Raw genomic sequence first — 8349 nt, 5'->3', positions numbered from 1 at the left:
ATCCATTTCTAGTGATTAAATGAATATTCAATCAGTGTAAGTGGTTGAAATGAACAGTGGCTACTTTTGCTACAACAAACAAACAATGTGCGCCACATCGTTAATATCAATAGTGTAGAGAAGCAGAGATTATAAACTAATGGTTTAATTATGCAACTTTGTTATTACTCAGAAATATCCTCAGAATGTGTGTGCGCTCCGCCTTCTCACCGAAGATCAGCTACTCCGACCAGTCATCAAAAACAATGAACTGACCAACATGGCTTCTTTGGAAGAGGTGCTTACTGATCTCTCTGCTAAGAGTCGAACAAGAAAAGCTTGGACAGAGTTAGTGATCAAACCGACACTGCTCATCATGCAGTTCACTCGGGCAACTCACGAGCCTGACTACGCCCTCCTCATCTGTACAATGGATCAGATGCTTCCATACTTTTTCGCTGCTCACAAACCCAACTATGCTCGTTACGGCCTGTTCTTCTGCCGCTCTCTTACCTGGCTTCCACCTGAAGTTTAACAGCAGTTCCTTCGAGGAGAGCAGGTTCTTCATCACGTGGATGGACTCTGGAATGGCATTCCATCAGACCAGTTCATTGAAACTACATGGATGAAGCGAGGAAAGGGCCCGAGTGGCATCATTGGAGTCACACAAAATCCACAAACTGTGGCAACGTGGTCCTACAGCCAACACGCAGTCATAACACTGACAGGGGACTTGCAGACGATGACTGAAGAAGACAGAACACCAAAACTGGTGCACAAAGAAGAATCCAATGGGCGAATTAAAACTGATGCACAGGATCGCCAGTCTATCTGCTCCACGTTGTTAGATTGTGTTGATCCAATGGATCCCGACAGTCATCCTGATGGTGCTCTAATGAACGTCGTCACAGGAGCCATAGCACAGCAGGATGTGAACATCGACAGAGCATTGATACTGGGCCAGGAGCAGATGGAAGCTTCAGAGTCTTCATGGCCGGAAGGCTTCTACAACCCAATCAAAAAACGGGTTGTTACCTTTTCTGGCAACAGAAAGGCTGTCAAAGTTGGCGACCTTGCTGTTATTGACCAGGAGGCAATTTATGCCAGAGTGATTGGCCTGATGGTGAGCCAGCGGGATGTGGATCTTGGACAGGTACTCAGTTGTGAATTAGCAGCATACCCCCCTTCCATGTTCCATCCAGATGGAAGTATTCGTCTTGCCACTGGGAAAGCATGTTTGAAGAAATGTCTTGCTGTTACAACATCTGCAAGGATGTGGGGAGAACCTTCTGTCGTCGTGGTCGATGTTTCTGCTGTGTTATGGACAATTCACTGGCCCGCACAGGGAACTGTACAAACATTTGTTGACTCTTTCAAGACATGGGTTGCAGATCGTCTCAGACATGCTGAAGTCCATCTGGTTCTGGACAGACACTATGACTACTCTACAAAGAGCAGCACAAGAGCAGCTCGTGATGGCAAAACAGGACCCTCCCGAGTTTACAAACTAACTGCAAAGTCTCCCCTCCCATCCAGGGATGCTGTACTTAAATGTGTCGCAAACAAAGTTCAGTTAAACCTCATCACATGTGAGCAAATACTCAGTGACCAAGAGTTCCTGGACGAAGGCACCCAAGACCACCGCCTACTGCTGACAGGTGTTGAGCCAGTGCCAACTGCAGTGTACAAGGGGAGAAAGAGAGCAGCGATTGACCTGTATTCAACTCATGAGGAGGCTGACATTAGACTTGTCAAGCATGCACTCTCGGCATGCCAAACTGACGATGCTCAGGTCTGTGTCATCTCAGATGATACAGATGTGTTTGCCCTACTGTGTTACCACTACCAAAAATCTGGTTCCTCATCTCCTTTGATGATGCAATCATCAGTCTACGGCAGAGCTTGTATTGACATCCCAGAGACGGTCAAGACGCATCCAGTCCTCATCCCACAAGTCCTGGCCATACATGGTATCAGTGGCTGTGACACAGTAGCAGCATGCTATGGTATTGGCAAGACAATAGCTGTTACCGTTTCAAAGAAGGGGTTCCTCTTGAATTCCCTTGGTGTGGTCGATGCACTATGGAGTGATGTGGAAAAGGAAACGACTGAATTCATGGCGGCTGCCTACAATGAATCAGGAGAAACAATGAGTGAGTGCCGTCTTCAGCAATGGGCGAAAAAGACATCCAAATCCACTGGTGCACCCAAACTCTGTTCCTTGCCACCAACTACAGAAGCATTTGTGGAAAACATGAAGCGAGCACACTTCCAAGTTGCACAGTGGTATGCTGCATTGGAATCAGATCCACCACCTCTTGCTCCACTGGACTACGGCTGGGAAGCCGATGACGTAAACAGGTCTTTGTCTGCAATACCTGTGCCAGCAGGTGTTTCTCCAGCACCAGACTACGTCCTCTGGCTCATTCGTTGTGGCTGCGAGTCAGACACAGCTTGCAAGACAGGGAACTGTCGATGTACGGGCCGACAACTCCCATGTACTATATTCTGTGCCTGCACAGGTGGGCTTTCTTGTTGCAACAAGTTCACCAGCAAGCCTCCTAGTGATGATGACGACGAAGTTGACGATGTTGTGCAGGAGACGGGCTAAAAACTGACTTCAATCTAGATTCATCAGGTCATTAACATGTAACCAAAACGATGATAAAACGACGACGTTGTGCAGGAGAGGGAGGACAGGGATATTATGGCCGCCATCTTGAAAACCAAAACAAGTTGTGAAATAACTATACAAACGTAAGGAATGGTTTCCTGGACCCTTAAAACCTTATCCTAGACTGAACAATTATGAGTTTATGTGGTTTACTTCGAAAGATATAGCAAATACCGTATTCGGCCGCCATCTTGGCCGCCATCTTGAATTATGAAAATTCCAAGAGGGTGTCATTTGTACACCCGCCGGATTCTTAAACCTTATGGTCCAAAGCACTCAAAAATGCCAAGAAACGATTGTAACTAAGCATTTCTAGGTCAACATACCCTGCCACCGGACTATATATTGTGTTGTCGGCGCCTTGGTACGTTTTCGAGGTACCTACTACCAGAGACAGTAGAGTACACACCTTGTGTGTGGTGTGGTCCGCTTTGGCTGCCTTGAAAACTGGTTTGCTTATCCGGCTTCAGCAGTTGAATCACTGAGTGTCCCTTTATTCTCACAGCCGAAAGGAAGATAGGGAATACAAACAACAAAATTCTTGAGATGCGGAAACGACTCAGTGAGTACGTTTGGTTGCATAAATAAGAAAACGGATTCGCGGAATGACAAAAAAACAACTTGAACAAACAAATAAACACGACAGAATCAACAACAACTTGAGGAAGAACAGAACAAGCAATCAAGTAAACAAACAACAAAATAGACCATACAAAAAAACCAAGTCGCGTAAGGCGAAATTGACTACATTTAGTCAAGCTGTGGAACTCACAGAATGAAACTGAACGCACTGCATTTTTCCACAAGGAACTTAGTCGATAAATATCGACAGGGGGCCGACAAATGGTTTAAATGGGAAATGTGTGTATATGGGTGTGGGTTTGAAACAAACAAACAAACCAACCCATGTGAACCCCGGGCCGCAGGCCTTCGATGTAGTGATTGAAAAAAAAGGATGTTCTCAAATGGTTCAATTCTCATTTGGTCTGATTCTCAAATGGTACCGGTATACTCCCCCCCCCCCTGGCCGCAGGCCTAGGAGTAAAATTTTTATAGACACTGACCTTCTTCCCAGGGGTCATTGACCCAGTTTTAGCTATGAGAGGTGGTTCGCCCAGAGGCTGTAGAGTATACTGGGGCGGTCTCTTTGATGTCTTGAGAGGAAACTTGGCCAGGGTAGTACATGCACCAGAACTGGTGGACACCAAGGACAAACATGAAATCGAAGCAGTTTGCTTTCAGAGAGAACGGTCGTCAGCAACTCAAACTTCTCTGTTTTCTTTTTTTTTTTTAATCTGACTTTCTTTGTGGCCCCCTGACTCCGCCCCCTCCCTCTGTAAGGACCCTCCTCCACAAGGACCGATTTTTGTCAACATTTTAAAGGTCGCTAGAGAGGGGTTCCACTGTATGACCTAACCGCTACTGGCAGACGGCCTCAATCTTCACGCGCAAAGACGAGATTAATAGGTGCTCGGTTTTGGTATTTTGAATTACATTACATTAAACCTTTGTTGGGTTTCATGGTCATGGCAACAGCCATAATAATATTACATGATGTATAATATAATATTTCAGCATATGTGAATTACATGTCATCATACTAAACTGTCATACATTTTTATTCCTACATTATTCTGATTGATCACAACCAAACCTACTATCATTGGACACATCCAACTGCAAGCGCCTGTTCTTGACAATTTCTCTCTGATCTAAATATAAAATCAGTGCAATTTCCTGGGTCGGGCTTTGCCACAGACACTCACGGTTTGGCCTGTAGGTAAAATGTACAATGTATTTTCTGATTTGTGCACAAAAGCTTTTTTTCTTTTTTCTTTTTTTTAACATAACAATGTTTAATGTCACTGTATGTTTAAAAGACCATGGTCATATTTGTAAAAAAAATGTTAAATTAGAAAATAAATAACATTTTGGTTCATGATTTTTCCTACACCTGTGCTAAAAATAAGAAATAAAAATGTCGGGTATATAAGTCACTCAAATACAGCTAGGTATGAATGGCTCGGTTTGAGTTTGTTGCAGTTGACCCTGCACAATGCGACATATCATGTTTTTGTTGAACAATTTTGACGTCACCCCTCCCATAGGGTGACGTATTTCACAACTTCCTGTGTTACACAAACTCTGTGATGACCAATTTTGACGTCACCCCTCCCATAGGGTGACGGATTTCACAACTTTCTACAGATGAACAATTTTGACGTCACCCCTCCCATAGGGTGACGGATGTCACAACTTCCTGTGTACACAAACTGATGACGTATTTCACAACAAAATGGCGCTGCCCATGGTCAACCTCGAAACTATCCGTATAGAATGGGGGCGTCCTCGCCCCCATAACCAAGACCGCATACTCGTAGTTTCGTCAGTCCACCGCTCGTGGCAAAGGCATAGCAGAGAAATCGACAAGCCAGAATAGTGCGGTAATGCATGGTCGCGCTGTGCTGCATAGCACGCTTTTCTGTACCTCTCTTCGTTTTAACTTTCTGAGCGTGTTTTTAATCCAAACATATCATATCTATATGTTTTTGGAATCAGGAACCGACAAGGAATAAGATGAAATTGTTTTTAAATCGATTTCGAAAATTTGATTTTAATCATAATTTTAATATTTTTATTTTTGAGCTTGTTTTTAATCCAAATATAACATATTTATATGTTTTTGGAATAAGAAAATAACGAAGAATAAGATGAACGTACTTTTGGATCGTTCTATAAAAAAATAATTTTAATTACAATTTTCAGATTTTTAATGACCAAAGTCATTAACTAATTTTTAAGCCTCCAAGCTGAAATGCAATACCAAAGTCCGGCCTTTGTCGAAGATTGTTTGTCCAAAATGTCAACCAATTTGATTGAAAAATGAGGGTGTGACAGTGCCGCCTCAACTTTTACAAAAAGCAGGATATGACGTCATCAAAAAATCTTTATCCAAAAAATGAAAAAAACATCTGGGGATATCATACCTAGAAACTCTCATGTAAAATGTCATAAAGATCGGTCCAGTAGTACCCACACACACACACACACACACACACACATACACCACGACCCTCGTCTTGATTCCCCCTCTATGTTAAAACATTTAGTCAAAACTTGACTAAATGTAAAAACAATCATCAAGGATAACTTGAGGGCCCCAAAGGGGGGGTATCATCACGATCACGGGAAGGGAAATTTTAGCTTTCACGATCACAGTTACCTTGATTTTTTTTTTCTCACGATCACGAACACCAGTGGCAAATCACGGTCACGGTAAAAGTTGCAGGTACAGAAACCACGTGTCAAAGTAAACACAACCACACTGTTATTCGCTCCTCTGGATCTATTGTTTATTTAACACAAAGTGACAACTGTTGCACTTTTTAATTATTTTTTTAATTCTCTTTCATTCACACATAGAAATACATATCATGATTTGTAATCAGTTACAAGAATGTTGTTTTCATTGTTTTTTCTCTCGCTCTCTCTCTCTCTCATACAGACACTCACAGGAATATGACTCCAGGGCAGTTAAGCCAGAGGCGGGGGGGGGGGGGGGCGGGGGGGGGGGGGCTACAACCTGGGGTCCAGGGGTAGACCTTATGGGGTACATGGGCAAGGCCCCCCAGAAGCTGAAGAGTTTTAGCTATTTTATGAACAATTTATGGCTTATCCTTGATTTTAAACATGAACAACTGGTGTCAGCAGCCACTCATTATTTTTTTAAAGTTAGCATTATTTTTTTTTGTTGACAGCCGGGGGGGAGGGGGGGTTCCGGAACCCCTGTAACCCCCCCCCCCCTAATCCGCCCCTGCACTCATACACATTCAACTCCCACACCCTCACTCACACACATGAATATATATACTTGCACATAAAAATGATCACAATAATAATAATAATAATAATAATAATAATAATTTCACATTTCCAGAGCTAAATCTTTTAAATCCATTTTCTCAAAAACTATTGGGTGGATTGAAATTAAAGTACATGTATGTGTGATGGTAGAGTCTATAATAACAAAATCCCCAACGAACATGACTTTGATCGACTTTGACATGAGGATCAAGTGACCCAAACTGGCACGTCTCCCCGCCATAGTTCCTGGATTTAACCCATTGTTGATAAGTTTACAGGCGCTAAAATAAATCCAAGCTTAATGCAAAGAAGCGACAATTAGAATCTATGCCAAGCGTGTCTACGTTGCTGGGATGAAAAACACATTTCTAGTTTCGGTTTTGGCTACACGGAGACTCGATCAGACTCGAGCCAGTCGAGGTCACACTGAGCGAGTGACAGCCGGACGTGGCAATGTCGACAATGTCAATGATCTCAATCAAACTCAAAGATCTTGAACAAATTTCAAGATCTTTAATTGCCTACATTCAGAACAGTTATAGAGCAACATAGACAGGGCCGGACTAGGGGGGGGGGGGGTTACAAGGGTTGCGCAACCCCCCCCCTCCCTGGCTTAAACATGTACCTCCCAAACGCTTTTTTTTTTTGGGGGGGGGGGGAGGGGGTGGGGGTGGTTGCATCTGGATCATCATGAAATCCGAGGAGAAATCGCACCTCTCACCCCCTTTCGAAAGACATTTTTCTTCAACGATTTTTGTGATGAAAAGTATGAGTCCTTACATTACAATCTCAATTCTTCTTCATTGCCTATACAGCTTGCTGTCGAATTTACCTTTTTCGTTCAAGGAGAGGCTTCCTTTCCCTCCAGAAACATCCAAAAACGTTCAGCTTGAAGGGGGCTTTTCCCCCTTGCAACCCCCACCAAGGGGCTTTGCCCCCTGGACCCCCCCCCCCCCCCCCCCCCCCCTAGTACAAACCTAGTCCGGCCCTGAATAGATCAACATACCTTGACATTTCGTCTTCGGATCGTAAAGACGGACCCGTAGCCTGACCTTTCCATCAAGGAAGGCATTCTCGCCGCCTGCTTTGGTCTGGTTTGAATCCACAAAATATAACAGAAGTTCGATGACAGTACCGCTGCACGCCATTTTTGATCTTCGAATTCGAATTTGACTGAATGCACTCAAAAGGCTTTAGCACGAAGCCCTTCCATTGGATGAAGTTTGGCAGACTTTTGCAATTCGCCTTCTGATTGGATCTCCTTTTTTGTGTGATTGGTTCTCTTAAAGAGAAGCAATCGCTGTCAAAATCATATTTCTGAATGTGTTGTTGCTTCCCTTCAATCAGGATTGGCTCCTTGACGAATAGAGGATCATAGAGTGATACAGCTGTGAAAAATGTACGTTGAAAATAAAATGCTTTGCAATAATGCCCATCACGATCACGAAAACAAATGACGATCACGATCACGAGACTTGACTTTTTTGTCATCACGGATCATCACGGGCAAAGTCCCATCACGATCACAGAAATTGAAATTTCGACAATCACGGTCACAGAAAGGTCAAAAAACGCCAATCACGATCACGATTTTAAACCCTTTGGGGCCCTCTAACTTGTCTGTGGAGTAATTTTTCGGAGAGTAAATTTTTTGGAGTAGTACGATAATGGAAAAAAAATGTTCGAGCTGGGAGTAATTTGTTTTATTGTGTGTCGTACAAGAGGAAAGTAGTCCACGAAATATTCACTCGCCAGGCCGGGAGTAATAATCTCATTACGATATTGTTACTCGGAGTAAAACTGTGTAGAGTAAAAACTTCGTGCTTGGATTA

The sequence above is a fragment of the Littorina saxatilis genome, linkage group LG17, assembly GCF_037325665.1.
Source record: "Littorina saxatilis isolate snail1 linkage group LG17, US_GU_Lsax_2.0, whole genome shotgun sequence".
Lineage (NCBI taxonomy): Eukaryota > Metazoa > Mollusca > Gastropoda > Littorinimorpha > Littorinidae > Littorina > Littorina saxatilis.
The sequence above is the reverse complement of the archived record's forward strand: the minus strand, read 5'-3'. Positions refer to the sequence as shown.